Below are 18,460 nucleotides of genomic sequence, written 5' to 3'. Positions count from 1 at the left end.
TGTAATAATCCCCATCATCCTCCCCGAATACCTCTTCAAGTCTAGATTTCTTCAAACCCGCCAGCACTTTGAGTTCTTCAATCTGTTCTTGAGCCTTGTCGAGTTGATTTGTGATGTAACCATTGGTTGTACGGGCACACAGGAGCTCATTGTTCCTCTCCTTCAGCAGAGTCTTCAACTTCTCCATCTGACCAGTCAATTGGGCCACCATCTCCTCCTCTTTTGCCTTCCGAGAAGCTAAAAATGCATCCCATTGTTCTTGCCACCCAGCTAACTTACCACGGGCATTTGTTAACTGTTGCTTGACTCGCCTCAACTCAGAACCGGATGACCCCAAGGCTTTGTCAGTTTTCCTGAAGAAGTTCACCTCCAAAGCCAAATTTTTTTCCGCTTCCTCTTGGAATCTGACAGCTTCCCCCTTTTGATATTCTGCCTCATGGTATAGATGCATAAAGTCTTGCAACTTCACACTCAACTCCGAGTTTTCAGTTTGAAGTTCCTCAATGGTATCCTTCAATTTGTCATACTCCTCTCGGCTCACCATTGTTGACTGCTCAGGAGTAGGTGGATACAAAGGTTCTTCAATAGGAAAGGGCAGACTAAACTCTTCGACTCTTCCCCGAAGCCAATCTTCATATTGAGGATAGGTCCTGCAATCCCCCTTTACAAGCACAATCCTTCCTCTCTTGATTACCTTGAGCCAGGCCTCAGCTGCCTTATGGGATACAGTCAGATCAGATGAAGAATGGAAAAACAGAGATTCTTCCACATCTTTTTCCAAAGGCGGAGTTTTCAAAGCATACCCAAACTGTCTGACTGCTAGAGAAGGATTATAGTTGATTCCTCCTCTTCTTCCTACCTATCATACCCCAACTTTGTCCGGGCATATTTAAATTTTCATAGAATCGATTTCATTTTTATTTTGCATCATAGGTACAACATGACATGCATATCATTCGACCATACAAGTTTGTTAAAACCTAGTATGATTAAATTCAAGTGTTGATCATGCCTGTTTGATTCAGGTTCATTAAGTTCATAGCCTAGTTCATTAATCATGTTCATGTGATAAGTTTGGATCATGTTCAAATCTATCATATACATATCTAGTCGAGGCTTGGACCAAAATCCAATTTTATACTTTTAATCCATCATCCAACTCAATTCTTTATTTTTATTGTATTTTTTTATCCAAACAAACTCAAATTTTCATCATCCATTGTCCATAAAGCATCTCATCAAACCTATATTATAAGCCAAATATTCATTTCACATTCCGAAACCATTAACCTATATTCAAACCACAAAGCCATTCTTCAGTTCTTTTTTTAAAAAAACAACAACATGTGAATCATTTCTCCACGGCATTCAAAAATGTCTTTAGGCTAACTAAGGCCTCGTTGACAATGGAATTGTGGATGTTCTCCATAAAGGGGGGCTTTTATGTCAATTACGAAGAACGGTTATGGATGCAGGAGTCATTATTTGTGGATTAGGTGTGATTTGGTTAATTAAGTTTAAGCAGGAAGAAGAGGAAAAAGAGAAAACGTTTCAGTTATTCAAAGGAATATTACAAAGGTTCATTAATCCAAGTTACATTACAGTCAAGCCTAAATGAAAGAAATAGAGTTCCAAAAAATATCTGATAAGCTACAAGCCATGTCCGAATAAGAACAGTCCAGCCTGCGTCACCATCCAGGCCTTATTAAGTTCCCGACTGTGTAGAAAACCTGTTGCGGACGCCATCCTCAACCTCGGTAAGCTTTGTTTCATTCAAAAGGACAACGTGATGCAGATTACAACTACTGGCATGACCGCAATGGAATCCGACATTTCTCCTGCGTGGCTGCTAACAAAATGTAGTAGAATCCTCCTGCATTTTTGTCTTCATAGCCAACGCTGAGCGAAACCTGTGGAACAACCAAACAACAACATGCATAAAACTAAGCATTGGCGCATCAGTGGAATGAACCATAGCAGTTCACATTTCAAGACCAAAGAGAATTATTACGAAACCTTATCTTGCATTGGAGCCACTTCAGAGTGTGCGGGTCACTCCCTAGTCGCTTGCACCAAACTGAGCCTACGTATGACCTGCTGCAGAACCAAAACATGCGTACATACTGGTTTGATAACACGCATGAGTAAATCCTGTTACCATGACTTCTGCAGGTTAACCATGAAGACGTGAACCAAGAGACAATACATTTCCAAAATATGTTCACAAACAGAATTACAGTCTGCATTTACCGACCTACAGTACAACCTGCAAACCATTATTTTGATCAACAACAACACATGACAGACCATGGTGCAGTTACAGGATTAATATAAACCAATGAGTAAAACAGAAGAAATGAATTTACATCACAGAAAGAAGCAGGTACTACACCATTCACTACAAAGTCATAAAGTATATTGTTTGGACAAAACCACAAGATTTGGTATTATTGACCGAAACCAATACAATCGTCTTTTTGAACTCAAGCTTCAAACTACGCGTTGTTGTCTACATCTATGCATCAGCTGATTAAAGGAAATGACTCCCAACACTTATTTATAGAGCCTTCTCCTCGGATCCTTGAATCATGAGCTGGTTAAAGGAAATGTGAGTAGAAATGTTGCCATGAATAAGGCCAAATAGCATAAACCAAGTGCAGTCACCTGTTGATAATTCAAACATCAGTGAAATCCATGCTCTCAGATAGCAGCAAGCTAGAAAATTACTGTCTATAGAAGCAGTCTCAAAGTCTCAATTAAACTTCTGCAATAGATGTGAATGAAGTTTTCTACTTCATTGCCGGCAAGGATTGACTCCCAATTAGTAATATCTTCCCAAGGGGCAGTTGGAGATCATGCAGGAAGTGTTATAGAAGTGAAAAATGAGGATACAAAGACCAAACAGGATAGCAGCCATGACCTTCACCTGCAATCAACTCACAAAACCATGAGAATTGTGACTCGTAATCACATAGGAAGAAGGTGAGGCCTACGAAAGGGCCAAGACATAACGAGTGCCGCAAGCTTCCGCAATAAAGTTTAAGCTGAACATACCATGATTTAGAAAACACGGTCTATAAACAAAGACCTGCCACAAGATTGCAGCACAAGACCTGCAGCCTGCACAAAGAAATGTTGCTCAGGATCCCACCTTCCACTCATGACGTACCTGTTACAACAGAAATGGAGAAATCAACATAACTTGAGCTGTTTATCCCAAAAACACGAGACCAAACACAAAAACATGAATACGCGAGTTACCTTAAATAAGTCCCAAAACCCCTGTTTAAGGTTGAATCCAGAGTAAGCATCAAGGACGATTGTTGCATGAAATTTGATTACGGCGTGCTTAAGGTTGAATCCATGCGGATATTTCTCCAGGACCATTCTCATTCATTCTAAACCCCACAAGTCACTTGCCAATCCAAGGTTACAACTTAAGCGCGCCATACTCCGAGCATACGAATATCAAAACCTGCGAGAAATTCAGAGTTACAGGACAGTGAAAATAAAGTTCTTACCACAATACATGGGTGTTCCATGACAGTAAAATTCTATACGAAATAGTGGCACATTTCACTACAAACAGATCTGTACGGGACCACACCAAAAATCTAAAGGAGATTTTATTCTAACGGATTGATCCTATCCAAGATTTGCCAGCTCATGAAGGATAAGGACGGGTGAACCTCGTACAAGAACTCTATATAAGAACCATTTGATGACTGAAGCAGGGACCCCTTCCTAGAGCACCGCTACTCTGCAAAAATACCATCTCAAACATCATTAAAAGCTCAGAATTTTTTCTAAACTTATTGAAGTTTCACACTGAAACTCAACAAAGTTTGAGCTATACCCCTAGCACGCATAAACGGGCAAGACCACAAAAGGATTGGGAAGAAAAGAAAGCGACTTGAAGAAGGAGTGAAGGAAATTACTACACGGTCAGAGACGAACACTTACTTGAGGTAATCCTGGTCGCCGGAATCTTGCTGGAGCTTTAAAGCTCCGATGAGATTTTCATCTTCTGATTTATACTGTTGAGTACCTTGTAGTTGAATTGATTTTCCGCTTGCATTCTTGTTGATTATGTTGGTGAGTGTTTCGTCGCTGATTTAGGGTGATTTCTTGAACCGAGAATCAATTGATACCGTAGATCTATAGAAGTTGTTTTGGCTTATCCGTGAGGTTGATGATGACTTTCTTTTAGAATCAGTATGTATATTTGAATATGTATGTTCTGGGTTCTGGTTTGGCCATGGTTTGACGAAATCGAGGTTTCATGTGTGTTTTCTTTTGAAAATTCAGAGAGATAAAGAAAGGAGAAATCGTTGGAGAGGAGTAGATAGTAATAAGTGACCAATGTCACATTTGCTTTTGGTCCTTTCTTTTCATTCAGCAGCATTACCCATAACTAAATTTGTTTAATAGTAATAATAAAATGAATAATAAGGATATGCATCTTATTGTCATTTCCTTTTAAGCTTCTCATGTGTACATCATCAACACACGTGGCCCCTGGAATAATGGTAGTAGGCATTATGCAGACACCAATCTTTTCTTCTTCACGATGTTTCGTGTTGGCCGATTAGGAAGGGTTTGGGCCTTATGGCCCATCCGGAATTAAACCTTGCCTTAGGTTTTCTTTTGGACCTTTTCTGGTCCGATATTTTAATACTTTCCCTCCCTTTCTATTTCCCAAATATCCTTATTTGATTTATGAATTATTTTTGATGTTTTAATTGAATAAAGATGTCCATGATTTAAATAATAATCGTAGAAGTATTATCTAGTTTGATTATCAATTATTATTCCTTATAATCCATATCTTTGCTATAGAATTATATTTAGTTTAAATAGGAATTTAATTACAAATGTTAGAGAAATAAATTCATCTTTTAAAAATATATAGTAGTAATCCAATGACAAGCATTCTCGTTTAAGGTTCGATTAACGCTAATGATTTCAAATCCAAATCCTTCTTTATTAATGCACTCCTTCACACGTTTAATTCCTAATTGTGAATGAAAAGGAGAATAGTAAGCCTCCGCTTCACTATCTCTCGACTATTCGAATAATTGGCGTACGCCATATTGCTCGGATTTTCGTCATAAACTCCATAAAATTAAAATCACTTCCTCACGTTAATTATAAATCCTAAATGTTTTCATTATCTAAATTAGTTTTGAATGAAAAGGAGAATAGTAAGCCTCCGCTTCACTATCTCTCGACTATTCGAACAATTGGCGTACGCCATATTGCTCGGATTTTCGTCATTCATTTAAAACCCTAAAACTCCATAAGATTAAAATCACTCTCCCAATTAATTATAAATTCTAAAAGCTTTATTTTTAATAATTAATCTTTGAATGAAAAGGAGAATAGTGAGCATCCGCTTCATTATCTCTCGATTATTCGAATAATTGGCGTACGCCATATTGCTCGGATTTTCGTCATTCAATTAAAACCCTAATAATCATACAATTTCAAATCACTTTTTCAAATCAAATATAAGTTCTAAATTCAAATTATTTTCAGACCATAACATTTCAAATAATTTCTTTCAAATCAACTACAAATTCTACAACCATTTAATTCTAAATTTCCGATAATAAAAGGATAGGAGGCGTACGCCTCACTATCTTTCGATTATTCGAATAATTAGTGTACGCCGCATTGCTTGAATCTTCGTCATCAACTTTAAACCACAATCGAATAAACTCAAATCACCTATTATATCAAACACAATTTCAAGATCAACTTTATAATTTAAACTTCGATAGAGAATGGGAGGCGTACGCCTCACCATTCCTTGATTATTTGAATAATTGGCGTACGCCACATTGCTCAAATTATCGATCCAAACCTACCAAAATTCAAACTATCTTCGCAAATCAAATGCAACATCCAAACATATCTTTTACAATGTAAACTTCAGATGATAAAAGATGGGAGGCGTTCGCCTCGCCATCTCTCGATTATTTGAATAATTGGCGTACACCATATTGCACAAATTATCGACTTCCGACTAAAACACGCTAAATAAACTTGGATAAGAGAATAGGTGGCGTACGCCTTATTATTCCTTGAATAAGCAAGTAGGAGGCGTACGCCTCACTACCGTGTGTATTCAACATCCACAAATAAACTTTCAAAATAATTCGAACGAAAAAGGAGTAGAAGGCGGTCGCCTTATTATTCCTCGAAAGAACTGGACGATTGGTGTACACCACATTGCTCAATCTTTCGTCGTTCTTCAAAAAACATCTCCAACATTAAACCTAACTTCTCGCCCCCGTGCGATCGAAACCAACCAAACCAAAACACCCAAATACATCAATTCAACTTGTCACCCCCACGTGACGAAAACCCTTCTCTCAAAAAGAACACTGTCAATCCTTTCTAATGCGCACAACAAACCAGTGCTAGAGCCTCCACCGAGAGTTGACAAGCCAACGTTTAGCCGTTAGAACGCCGACCTACGCAGTCGTTCATCAAAACAAAACACACCAAATATTCATAGTAGTCCGAACTACGAATGCTCTGATTTCCTTATTGCACCATAAGGATACGTAGGCAGGAGATTGTTGTATCTTCGCGAGCACACTAATAAAAAAACCTCCCATTTCCCCATCCTGAGGTCTTCATCCACATCTATCATCCATTACTCGAAGCAAGCTAATAATATTCAATTAACAGTCAAATAGCAAAATCAGACTAAAAGGTTCCCGTTGAGTACAACGGACGTAAGGGGTGCTAATACCTTCCCCTTGCGTAATCGACTCCCGAACCCGAATATGGTTGCGACGACCATTATTCTTATTTCTAAAGGTTTTCTCGATATTTTCCTATTCCTTCATTAGAATAAATAAAGTTCGGTGGCGACTCTGTTTCGAGCATAATTTTCCGCGTTCCATCGCGAGGGATCGCATTATCATCTTCTTTGAGGTGCGACAGACTGGCGACTCTGCTGGGGACCCTGCTCCAAGCAAGAGAGAGTCTAGCCTAACTTAGTCTGATTTTGCTATGACTGTTGGAAGATATTCTTTATTTCCATGTTTATCTCTTTGTATTTTATTCTAATTACTTGTGTTGTATGTAATGTGTTTTGATACTATAATATGGGGCTTGATGTGTGATGTGAGATAAGCTCCATACCCGAGCTTCGAGAAGAACTTAGAACCCGGAGTTGTGTAGTATTGAACCGAGGGGTGTACACCTCATTGGGACAATACGAAGACTCCACCTAGAGTAGATCTGTTTGGAGTTTCCATCATAATGTGGCTAGCCCATTATTGTGGGGAGGTTATAAGCACGATCTGTGATTCTAGGGACCTCTCCTTAAACCCGAGTTTTGTTTTCATGATCGGTGATTATGTAGTATTGAACCGAAGGGTCTACATCCTGTTCGAACAATACGAGAATCCCACTTAGATTAGATCAGTTCAGAACTCCCATCACGATGTGGCTAGCCCACCATTGCGAGGAAGTTTTGAACTTGATCCGTGAGTCTAAGTTCCTTCCTTGAAAACATAACTTTAGAACCTACCTTTGGGGAATTTCTAGTAATCAGAGAAACTCGTGCTTCTTCCTATTATACTGATGTACTCGACATATGAATGATCATGAGTATCTGTGTTCCTTGCAAAAAACATGGCAAAATTTCATGCATTTGCATATCATCTTCCAAAGACAAAAACTTACACCATATTCTCCCCTTGTTCAGTAACGCTGACTACTCGACACCTGTACGAGACACGCCGCAATTACAAGATGACACTCAAACAGCTTGAAGCAAATCAAGTCTCGATGAGAATCGATATTGACTCCATGCAGGAAAAGATGGATCGTTTGCTTGAGACCATGTTGCTCCTGGCCCAAAAGGAGAAGGATGTTGAGACTAACGCCGAAGCCAGGAAAGTTGCTGCCCAGTTTGGACCACTATCGCTCAGTATCCCTGGGGTGACTGACCTTGATGGTAACCTTAATCAGCCTAGAGGAGGACCGGTCCCTATTCCTGTTCCCATGGTCAACATGAATCCCCATGAGCACTCTGCTACATTTGCTCGCCATGGATCCATGATGGGTGATGAAGATCTGTATGACGCCTTCTTCATGCCACAACCCGGCAAGCCTGTTATTGGAGGTATTCCAGACCCAACTATTGAGAGACTCCATGCTCTGGAAGAAAAGTTTAAGTCCTTGGAGGTTCACACTACTCCCAGTTTGGACGCTGTTGATATGTGCCTGGTGCCAGGACTCGTGATTCCACAAAAATTCAAAGTCCCAGACTTTGACAAATACAAAGGGATCAGTTGCCAGAGAACCCACCTCAGAGCCTACTGTCGCAAAATGGCTGCCCACATCAGTAATGATCAACTCCTGATTCATTACTTCCAAGATAGCCTCAGTGGGGCATCCTTGGAGTGGTACATGCAACTAGAGAGAGGTCAGGTCAAATCTTGGAGAGACCTCGCTGAAGCCTTCCTTAGGCATTATCAGTACAACACTGATTTAGCACCCAATCGCACACAGCTACAAGACATGACTCAACGCAACAATGAATCATTCAAAGAATACGCACAACGGTGGAGAGAGCTTGCAGCTCGTGTCCAACCTCCTCTCCTTGACAAAGAGCTAACTGACATGTTTATGGGAACTCTGCACACCCAGTACATGGAAAAGATGGTAGGATCCAGTTTCCCAACTTTTGCTGAGGTTGTCTCCATGGGAGAACGAATTGAAAGCCAAATTAAGAAGGGAAAACTACCTTGTGCTGCCAATGCTTTAAGTGGGATGAAGAAACCCTATCCCAATCTCCCAAAGAAGCCAGAAGGGCAGACCAATGCCATAATGAGAGGAGGAGGATATAGGGCACGTCCGTATGCTCCTATGCCTTATCATCAGGTTGCCGCTGTCATCCTAACGCCATATCAGCCACCATATCAGCAACCATATCAACAACAATATCAGCAGCCTTATCAACAACCGGCTTACCAACAACAACATCAGAATCAACAGCAACGTGCTCCACAACAACGTCAACCCAATCAGCAGAGGGCAAGGAGACCAGAAAGACATTTCGATCCTTTGCCAGTGCCATACAACAAGATCCTTCCCTTCCTGCTAAAGGATGGAGCAATTGTTTTGAAGGAGCTAACACCTGTAACTCCACCATATCCTCCAGGCTACGACGCCAATGCTCACTGTGAGTATCACATGGGTGCACCAGGGCACACAATAGAGAACTGTAAGGCTTTCAAGCATAAGGTCCAGGACCTGATTGATAGTAAGGTAGTTACATTCACGCCAGTGAGGCCAAATGTCGCAACAAATCCCATGCCAGCGCATGCAGAATCGAGTGAAGCTCGAAGATAATGTTCCTCACCAACCTGATCAGCAGAACAACTCCCCAACAAAGAATCCAAAGATGAAGGCCTGTTCATTTGAATGAAGGAGATCATTATTCCCTTCTTTACCATTTCACATTCTTGTAATTTGATCTTGTTTGTTTAAGTATTGTATGCTTTGAACATTGTTGTTTGTATTTGGTCTTATTAATGGGATAATTATGCATGCTTTGAATCAATCTTTCATATTCACTCATCTATCACATTTGCAAATCACAAACACATACTTTTCCACTTCACTTTCTTTATCACACTACTATTAGTAAATGTTGGAAGGAGGATGACGAAAACAAAGTACTCATAATTGTTGCTCGTATGCTTTCGGATAAAATCCTACTGATGATGTACAAGCATTGTTTCAAATCCCCAAACACTGGAGATATAAGGAGTTAATCCCTAGTCAACCACTTTGAGCCTAGAAGTAGGAGTTTCTTTCGGATCTACAAATCCTTATGCTTAACCTGGGGCAGGTTAGTGTTCAGTTGGTCTAACTACACTTTCGAATTACAAGATGAAACATCCCATACAAGGATCAATCACATGATATTCTTCGCACACATCTTGAAGTGTCGAAGGAACCATACAAATCCAAATTTTATGTCGGTTGTTCTGCAATGACCAATGACTTGGCAGTCACAATTTCAAAAAAAAAAAATCAAAAGAAAGAGCCTGCTAAGTCAAACACCTTAAAAGGGGACTTAGGCAAAAACAGGGGCAATCCCGATGGATTAAAAGCTTCAAACAAAGCGGTCCATGCAATAGGTTAGGGATTAAAACAAAAATCGAAAGAGACAATGAAAGTCTCAAATAAAACAAAACAAGATTCAGTGACCACCATACCAAAATCAAAGGGTCACCGACATCCAAAAAACGAAATAAGGTGGCTGCCATTCCAAGAGACCTTGAATCACCATCCTTATCCCTACACCTGCAGAAGACGAATGTGTGTGAATTAACTGAACGTAGGATTGGAGATCATCATGAAGAAGGGGTGGGTTGAAATAAACTTTGAGCCTTATATCCTTTTGTTTCAATAACCATGAACCAAGCCATGTTACAACCTTCAAAAGACCTAATTGAAGTAGGGTGTATTCTGAAAGCATACTACAACAAGGTTGAGTAAACTGACTCCTAAAGTTTTGCTAATATTCTCTTCTCACTATATCACTCACACGCTAGCTAAATCAGCACCGCGTTTGGACTCATGTTCCACTTGCCACACACTATCACAACACTCCAAATGAATGATTATTTTTCAAAACTTGCATAACTGTTGCATTAAAATCACCATTTCTTGAATAATAATTCTTAATTGTCAGTCAGTACTTGACATCGAGTAAATTCCAACAATGGGCAAATTCCTTCCATATCTTCAAGTCTGTCAAGCAGATTGCATCAGACACTAGTGATTGTTTGAATTCACAACAAAAACATCGAAAGTTCATGCTGGTACAACATCATATGTTGGCAAGAATCCTTAGGGCCCGTCAAAAGCATAATCATCATGCGTTGATCAAGTCGCTATGCTCAGTCACAGGCTGGCCAAACACTTCAGGAGAAAGAGTCGAGTTATTCTCAAAGACAAATGCATAATATATTAGCAAGAGATCAAACTTGGGGCACCAAGCGTATCCACATCCATCGTGTGTTCATCACATCGTCAACTACCGAGTGTCGGGAAGTCAGATCCGTTCACCCACCAGTAGTCCAAGTCACATTGACAATTAAAAAAAAAAGCCAAAGTCCACCTTGTTGGCATTCCACACAAAAACAAATACAACCAACATTGGTTTCCAAAAATACATTGCCTTTGAAAAAGGGGGGCCTATCCCAAACAAACCAATTATCCTTTGCATTCAAACATGCATCACATGCATCATATGCATAACCTCATACATAATACATACATATCATTCATGTACATAACACGAATCAAAATCCAAGGTTTAGTCGTAGGCATCAAAGCCAACCCTCAGTCGAGTCATTGTCACTTTCTTTGAGTAAGTTCCTACCCTGCTATCGGGCGTTCCCCATTGAGTTACATCTTTCAACCTTTTGTTGATAGGATGTTATCCTCAGCTAAGCCAAGAAATGTTTCTTTAAATACCCACCTTGCTTCACATTGAGCGTCCCTTAATAAGTTGATTCCTTTAACCTTTTGTTGATGGAAATTACATCTCTCCAGAGAATATTGGTTTTGCAACCTTTTGTTGTTGATACCCCAAGCAAGTCTCACCCAGCAATATTCCAATACTACCTAACAAATCGGGTTTACTGAACATTGACAGCAGCCTTATTTTTTATTTTTTCTCACCATCATCCTTTTGGTGATAGAGATTATGGAGTTTGGTTTAAGCTATCATCCTTTTGGTGATGGTGACATTTGGAAAGTCCAATCCCGCTGTCATCCTTTTGGTGTCAGCAATATTTGAAGTTATTATAACTTATTATCATCCTTTTGGTGGTAACAAGTTTCGAAGTTATGATCTCACCTTCATCCTTTTGGGGATGATGATTGTTGATTCATTATCATCCTTTTGGTGATAACGAGTTATATTGTTTGTAGTACCTTCATCCTTTTGGTGATGGTGACTATTGACTTATTATCATCCTTTTGGTGATAACGAGTTTTGTTGTTTAATCCTACCTTCATCCTTTTGGTGACGGTGACCATTTGAGTTATGGGCTCATTATCATCCTTCTGGTGATAACGAGTTTTGTTTTGATCTTACCCTCATCCTTTTGGTGATGGCGATCATTAAGTTTGTTTCGGCTTATTATCATCCTTGTGGTGATAACAAGTTTTGAAGTTCTGTCCTTATTATCATCCTTTTGGTGGTAACAAGTTTTGTCTTTTAATTATACCTTCATCCTTTTGGTGATGGTGATTGTTGACTTATTATCATCCTTTTGGTGATAACAAGTTTTTGTCTTGATCTTACCTTCATCCTTTTGGTGATGGTGATCAATTGCGTTGTGTGCTTATTATCATCCTTTTGGTGATAACAAGTTTTTGTCTTGATCTTACCTTCATCCTTTTGGTGATGGTGATCAAGTGTGTTGTGTGCTTATTATCATCCTTTTGGTGGTAACAAGTTTTGTCTTTTAATTATACCTTCATCCTTTTGGTGATGGTGATTGTATGCTTAATTATCATCCTTTTGGTGGTAACAAGTTTTGTCTTTTAATTATACCTTCATCCTTTTGGTGATGGTGATTGTTGACTTATTATCATCCTTTTGGTGATAACAAGTTTTTGTCTTGATCTTACCTTCATCCTTTTGGTGATGGTGATCAATTGCGTTGTGTGCTTATTATCATCCTTTTGGTGATAACAAGTTTTTGTCTTGATCTTACCTTCATCCTTTTGGTGATGGCGATCAATTGCGTTGTATGCTTATTATCATCCTTTTGGTGGTAACAAGTTTTGTCTTTTAATTATACCTCCATCCTTTTATTGAAGGTGATTGTTGACTTATTATCATCCTTTTGGTGATAACAAGGTTTTGTGTTGATCTTATCTTCATCCTTTTGGTGATGGGGATCCTTTGAGTTGTGTGACTTATTATCATCCTTTTGGTGGTAACAAGTTTTGTTTTTAATTATACCTTCATCCTTTTGGTGATGGTGATTGTTTTGACTTATTATCATCCTTTTGGTGGTAACAAGTTTTATCTTGTATCTTACCTTCATCCTTTTGGTGATGGTGATCATTGAGTTTCAACTTACTATCATCCTTTTGGTGGTAACAAGTTTGTTGTGTAACTATACCTTCATCCTTTCGGTGATGGTGATCATTGAAGTTATTTGACTTATTATCATCCTTTTGGTGATAACAAGTTTTGTTGTTGAATCTTACCTTCATCCTTTTGGTGACGGTGATCTTTGAAATTGATGAGTCAACTATCATCCTTTTGGTGATAGCCTTGATATTATACTCTCTATAGTGGGAAACTTTACCAAAATAACCATCATCCTTTTGGTGACGAACATCATCCTTTTGGTGATGGAAATCTTTGAATTGTGTCTGACTTTCATCCTTTAGGTGATAGCAAGATTTGTTGTTGAGCTTACCATTATCCTTTTGGCGATGGCGATCTTTGTTGTAGCCACTATAACCATCATCCTTTTGGTGATGACTACTTTGGGAAGCTCGGGTTATCCATCATCCTTTTGGTGATGACAATCCTGACAATCATAGTAAATTACCATCCTTTTGGTGATAGCAATTAATTATACTGTCATCCTTTTGGTGCCAGAAAACATGTTCAGTTTCTGCCTTTACACCAATATGACCTTTGCAAGACTTGAATGTCGACTCGAGGGCTGGCATTGATCGAATATCCTACCCCAATACCTTGGTGTTGTTAGAATCCATTGCATTTTCTTTCTGCATCCATTTCATTGCATTTCAAAGGACAAAATTTGGGTCTTTTTGTATTTAATTACCTTCCACCATGAATGTATGAAGACTATTGTCATTCTTACCTTCTAGTTCAAGTTAATTAAATAGGGGCAGCTATCATACCCCAATTTTGTCCGGGCTTATTTAAATTTTCATAGAATCGATTTCATTTTTATTTTGCATCATAGGTACAGCATGACATGCATATCATTCGACCATACAAGTTTGTTAAAACCTAGTATGATTAAATTCAAGTGTTGATCATGCCTGTTTGATCCAGGTTCATTAAGTTCATAGCCTAGTTCATTAATCATGTTCATGTGATAAGTTTGGATCATGTTCAAATCTATCATATACATATCTAGTCGAGGCTTGGACCAAAATCCAATTTTATACTTTTAATCCATCATCCAACTCAATTCTTTATTTTTATTGTATTTTTTATCCAAACAAACTCAAATTTTCATCATCCATTGTCCATAAAGCATCTCATCAAACCTATATTATAAGCCAAATATTCATTTCACATTCCGAAACCATTAACCTATATTCAAACCACAAAGCCATTCTTCAGTTCTTTTTTAAAAAAAACAACAACATGTGAATCATTTCTCCACGGCATTCAAAAATGTCTTTAGGCTAACTAAGGCCTCGTTGACAATGGAATTGTGGATGTTCTCCATAAAGGGGGGCTTTTATGTCAATTACGAAGAACGGTTATGGATGCAGGAGTCATTATTTGTGGATTAGGTGTGATTTGGTTAATTAAGTTTAAGCAGGAAGAAGAGGAAAAAGAGAAAACGTTTCAGTTATTCAAAGGAATATTACAAAGGTTCATTAATCCAAGTTACATTACAGTCAAGCCTAAATGAAAGAAATAGAGTTCCAAAAAATATCTGATAAGCTACAAGCCATGTCCGAATAAGAACAGTCCAGCCTGCGTCACCATCCAGGCCTTATTAAGTTCCCGACTGTGTAGAAAACCTGTTGCGGACGCCATCCTCAACCTCGGTAAGCTTTGTTTCATTCAAAAGGACAACGTGATGCAGATTACAACTACTGGCATGACCGCAATGGAATCCGACATTTCTCCTGCGTGGCTGCTAACAAAATGTAGTAGAATCCTCCTGCATTTTTGTCTTCATAGCCAACGCTGAGCGAAACCTGTGGAACAACCAAACAACAACATGCATAAAACTAAGCATTGGCACATCAGTGGAATGAACCATAGCAGTTCACATTTCAAGACCAAAGAGAATTATTACGAAACCTTATCTTGCATTGGAGCCACTTCTGAGTGTGCAGGTCACTCCCTAATCGCTTGCACCAAACCGAGCCTACGTATGACCTGCTGCAGAACCAAAACATGCGTACATACTGGTTTGATAACACGCATGAGTAAATCCTGTTACCATGACTTCTGCAGGTTAACCATGAAAACGTGAACCAAGAGACAATACATTTCCAAAGTATGTTCATAAATAGAATTACAGTCTGCATTTACCGACCTACAGTACAACCTGCAAACCATTATTTTGATCAACAACAACACATGACAGACCATGGTGCAGTTACAGGATTAATATAAACCAATGAGTAAAACAGAAGAAATGAATTTACATCACAGAAAGAAGCAGGCACTACACCATTCACTACAAAGTCATAAAGTATATTGTTTGGACAAAACCACAAGATTTGGTATTATTGACCGAAACCAATACAATCGTCTTTTTGAACTCAAGCTTCAAACTACGCGTTGTTGTCTACATCTATGCATCAGCTGATTAAAGGAAATGACTCCCAACACTTATTTATAGAGCCTTCTCCTCGGATCCTTGAATCATGAGCTGGTTAAAGGAAATGTGAGTAGAAATGTTGCCATGAATAAGGCCAAATAGCATAAACCAAGTGCAGTCACCTGTTGATAATTCAAACATCAGTGAAATCCATGCTCTCAGATAGCAGCAAGCTAGAAAATTACTGTCTATAGAAGCAGTCTCAAAGTCTCAATTAAACTTCTGCAATAGATGTGAATGAAGTTTTCTACTTCATTGCCGGCAAGGATTGACTCCCAATTAGTAATATCTTCCCAAGGGGAAGTTGGAGATCATGCAGGAAGTGTTATAGAAGTGAAAAATGAGGATACAAAGACCAAACAGGATAGCAGCCATGACCTTCACCTGCAATCAACTCACAAAACCATGAGAATTGTGACTCGTAATCACATAGGAAGAAGGTAAGGCCTACGAAAGGGCCAAGACATAACGAGTGCCGCAAGCTTCCGCAATAAAGTTTAAGCTGAACATACCATGATTTAGAAAACCCGGTCTATAAACAAAGACCTGCCACAAGATTGCAGCACAAGACCTGCAGCCTGCACAAAGAAATGTTGCTCAGGATCCCACCTTCCACTCATGACGTACCTGTTACAACAGAAATGGAGAAATCAACATAACTTGAGCTGTTTATCCCAAAAACACGAGACCTAACACAAAAACATGAATACGCGAGTTACCTTAAATAAGTCCCAAAACCCCTGTTTAAGGTTGAATCCAGAGTAAGCATCAAGGACGATTGTTGCATGAAATTTGATTACGGCGTGCTTAAGGTTGAATCCATGCTGATATTTCTCCAGGACCATTCTCATTCATTCTAAACCCCACAAGTCACTTGCCAATCCAAGGTTACAACTTAAGCGCGCCATACTCTGAGCATACGAATATCAAAACCTGCGAGAAATTCAGAGTTACAGGACAGTGAAAATAAAGTTCTTACCACAATACATGGGTGTTCCATGACAGTAAAATTCTATACGAAATAGTGGCACATTTCACTACAAACAGATCTGTACGAGACCACACCAAAAATCTAAAGGAGATTTTATTCTAACGGATTGATCCTATCCAAGATTTGCCAGCTCATGAAGGATAAGGATGGGTGAACCTCGTACAAGAACTCTATATAAGAACCATTTGATGACTGAAGCAGGGACCCCTTCCTAGAGCACCGCTACTCTGCAAAAATACCATCTCAAACATCATTAAAAGCTCAGAATTTTTTCTAAACTTATTGAAGTTTCACACTGAAACTCAACAAAGTTTGAGCTATACCCCTAGCACGCACAAACGGGCAAGACCACAAAAGGATTGGGAAGAAAAGAAAGCGACTTGAAGAAGGAGTGAAGGAAATTACTACACGGTCAGAGACGAACACTTACTTGAGGTAATCCTGGTCGCCGGAATCTTGCTGGAGCTTTAAAGCTCCGATGAGATTTTCATCTTCTGATTTATACTGTTGAGTACCTTGTAGTTGAATTGATTTTCCGCTTGCATTCTTGTTGATTATGTTGGTGAGTGTTTCGTCGCTGATTTAGGGTGATTTCTTGAACCGAGAATCAATTGATATCGTAGATCTATAGAAGTTGTTTTGGCTTATCCGTGAGGTTGATGATGACTTTCTTTTAGAATCAGTATGTATATTTGAATATGTATGTTCTGGGTTCTGGTTTGGCCATGGTTGGACGAAATCGAGGTTTCATGTGTGTTTTCTTTTGAAAATTCAGAGAGATAAAGAAAGGAGAAATCGTTGGAGAGGAGTAAATAGTAATAAGTGACCAATGTCACATTTGCTTTTGGTCCTTTCTTTTCATTCAGCAGCATTACCCATAACTAAATTTGTTTAATAGTAATAATAAAATGAATAATAAGGATATGCATCTTATTGTCATTTCCTTTTAAGCTTCTCATGTGTACATCATCAACACACGTGGCCCCTGGAATAATGGTAGTAGGCATTATGCAGACACCAATCTTTTCTTCTTCACGATGTTTCGTGTTGGCCGATTAGGAAGGGTTTGGGCCTTATGGCCCATCCGGAATTAAACCTTGCCTTAGGTTTTCTTTTGGACCTTTTCTGGTCCGATATTTTAATAATTTCCCTCCCTTTCTATTTCCCAAATATCCTTATTTGATTTATGAATTATTTTTGATGTTTTAATTGAATAAAGATGTCCATGATTTAAATAATAATCGTAGAAGTATTATCTAGTTTGATTATCAATTATTATTCCTTATAATCCATATCTTTGCTATAGAATTATATTTAGTTTAAATAGGAATTTAATTACAAATGTTAGAGAAATAAATTCATCTTTTAAAAATATATAGTAGTAATCCAATCACAAGCATTCTCGTTTAAGGTTCGATTAACGCTAATGATTTCAAATCCAAATCCTTTTTTATTAATGCACTCCTTCACACGTTTAATTCCTAATTGTGAATGAAAAGGAGAATAGTAAGCCTCCGTTTCACTATCTCTCGACTATTCGAATAATTGGCGTACGCCATATTGCTCGAATTTTCGTCATTCAATTAAAACCCTAAAACTCCATAAAATTAAAATCACTTCCTCACGTTAATTATAAATCCCTAATGTTTCATTATCTAAATTAGTTTTGAATGAAAAGGAGAATAGTAATCCTCCGCTTCACTATCTCTCGACTATTCGAACAATTGGCGTACGCCATATTGCTCGGATTTTCGTCATTCATTTAAAACCCTAAAACTCCATAAGATTAAAATCACTCTCCCAATTAATTATAAATTCTAAAAGCTTTATTTTTAATAATTAATCTTTGAATGAAAAG

At 38.6% G+C, this 18,460-nt stretch overlaps 1 long non-coding RNA gene across 8 annotated transcripts; it reads right to left on the bottom strand.

The window, feature by feature from the left end:
- Positions 1-1,536: 1,536 nt before the first annotated feature.
- Positions 1,537-17,826, bottom strand: LOC127074944 (uncharacterized). Of its 8 annotated transcripts, XR_007786149.1 has the most exons (7): positions 17,033-17,826; positions 16,677-16,829; positions 16,331-16,544; positions 16,124-16,238; positions 15,734-15,995; positions 15,086-15,662; positions 14,606-14,979 (listed from the first exon to the last, which is right to left on the bottom strand). It is a non-coding gene; the product is annotated as an uncharacterized LOC127074944 (long non-coding RNA). The 8 variants fall into 8 exon arrangements; XR_007786150.1 differs by having other exon boundaries at positions 15,086-15,235; positions 15,324-16,238; XR_007786148.1 differs by having other exon boundaries at positions 15,734-16,238.
- Positions 17,827-18,460: the final 634 nt, after the last annotated feature.

Source organism: Lathyrus oleraceus, chromosome 4 (genome assembly GCF_024323335.1).
Source record: "Lathyrus oleraceus cultivar Zhongwan6 chromosome 4, CAAS_Psat_ZW6_1.0, whole genome shotgun sequence".
In the NCBI taxonomy this organism is placed as follows: Eukaryota; Viridiplantae; Streptophyta; class Magnoliopsida; order Fabales; family Fabaceae; genus Lathyrus; species Lathyrus oleraceus.
Note: the sequence above shows the minus strand (reverse complement) of the source record. Positions and strands in the feature narration are given on the sequence as shown.